Genomic DNA, 2,201 nt, shown 5'->3' with positions numbered 1-2,201 from the left:
AACGATTGAAAATGACTCCTTGTCTTTTTTTAGTGAGGGCACATTTGTATGTTCTTGACTTCTTTAAGCTGCCTTTCAGATGATGAATGTGAATCCTCGCTGTCATCACAGTGTCAGTTGCTGCAGGGGAAGGAAGAGAAAGGAAATCAGGAGTAGGAAAACAAAAGTCTTTCTGGTTTTTTTCCTTCCTCTGAGTTATAGTGGATGCAGAAGTTGAGGGAAGAGCAGAGATAACTCTTGTGTTTGTGTATAAATCCTGTATGATGGGGTTTACCCACCTACAATCAAAGATGATGTAGAGAAAGGTGGTTCTGCCAATGGAGGGGAAAAAAAATGTCCCAAAGCAACCGCCCCTGCAGCAGTATGCACAAGGGTTCGTGACCTCCCTGGCAGCATCCCTGCTGGGCGTTGATGGCAGGGCTGTGTTCTGCTTTACACACCACTGTGCAGGAGCCCTTGGTACAGGCTGCTGCAAAGGCACCAAGAAACTTCCAGATAAGTTTTTGTTCTGCTGTAAAAACAATCAGAATAAAACAAAAAATAAGGAAAAAAAAAAACCCCCAACACTTCTAGTCAGATTTTGGCACCTGTTTACAAAAGAAAAATGTGGAGTGGTTTTCCGCTGTTACACTGAGCCTCTTACTTTTGTTTTGCGATGAAAAAAAAGTAGAACACAGCTCTTGCCAATTTTCCTTCCCCACTTTGCTCTGTTGGGCTTTGTAGATGCTGCAGGTATGTCAAGACTGACATGGAAGAAACCTCTTGATATGGAGACAGCTTTTCTGTGAACATTTAAACTTATTGTACCTGCTTTGGAAAACAAAAAAACCAAACCTGTCTCTGGGATCCTTTCATTTAAAGTGTGGTGTTGCTGGTGTCTTCGCTACCGTGCAGCACTCCGTGTGTTGTACATGAAGTTGCTGTAGCTCTGTTTACAAGATGATGTGCATTTGTCATTGTTGCCATTGTAACAGCACAGACAGATTAAAAGCAGATTGCTGGAGGGAAGGAGGAGAAGCGCAGTCACACCAACCTGAATTTAGAAATCCAGTCAGCCCTCTTTTTCTTTGCCTCTTTTTTTGCAATTACATTTATTTGTGATACCTCATGAGCCAGCCTGCAATTCAGTAACCAGCAAGTGAGCCCTGTACCTCGGTGACCTGCTACACTGGATTAACGGAGGAGCGTAACGGCGTCCTGAAGACTAGTGTCGATGCCCTGTCAGGTTTTATTTTCCCCATGCATCCGATGGTATTATATTTTTTTTTCTTTTTCTTTTTTTTTTCCCCCTAAGGCTTTATTAGTAGTGGTAACACCATAGATTAAGCATTTGATTTGAAACAATCTCAGTATTCCGCTGCACCTCTCTGGTGTGCTGGAAACGTGCCCTTCTGGAAACGCGCAGCTCCGGATGAATAAGCACAGAGCTGACTGCTCTCAGCTCCAGAGTTGGGCAGCTAGGACAGCAAAACGCCTTTTGTTAGCAAGTGCTTTCTGTGGCTCGGAAGAGTTTTTTTCTGTTTTAACCAGCAAAGCAAAAAGAAAAATAAGCTTTAGAAGTTTAGCCCTCAGAAGGAAAGAGGTATAACATACGTTGACAACATCGCATCTCTGATGTGTCAGAGCATCGGGCGCTCATACCAGCAATAACCTGTCCCCCTGGGAACATATCAACACGGGGCCTCTGCTGGCCTCCAGAGCGTCTCTTGGCCACTTACACCTGGCTTTAGAGATTTTTAAAACTCTCTTTATAGACAGAAATACCAGCAGCCTTCCTTTTAGCTTATGCAAGGATTTAAATCTTTCTCCTGACTTTTGAATGTACAGTGTTAACTATGCTTTGGTGAAGAAGGGTAAACCAGACTGTGATCCGTAAAGGAATGTTCCACTAGGGATTGTGGAAACACCCCACTACCTGCGGGGTTCAGCTTTATTGCAGCTCATCCAAACTGGAGGTGAAATGACTTTGAAACCGATTATTCTCTATTTTTTAAAGGAATTAGATCTGTGTTCCCTCTGTACACGGAAGAGAGGATAAATCTTTTTATTAAAGGAAAACAAAAAAAGGAATGTAAAGTAAAAAAAGTATATCTGTATTTTTGGATCATGTGACAGATAATGGATATATTGTTATAAATAAAGTATTTTTGGGAACAACGATGCGCACGAGCGTCTTGCGGCCGCGCGGGAGTCGGGGGGGG

This window comes from Pterocles gutturalis, unplaced genomic scaffold (assembly GCF_000699245.1).
Source record: "Pterocles gutturalis isolate BGI_N339 unplaced genomic scaffold, ASM69924v1 scaffold46268, whole genome shotgun sequence".
Taxonomy (NCBI): domain Eukaryota; kingdom Metazoa; phylum Chordata; class Aves; order Pterocliformes; family Pteroclidae; genus Pterocles; species Pterocles gutturalis.
Note: the sequence above shows the minus strand (reverse complement) of the source record.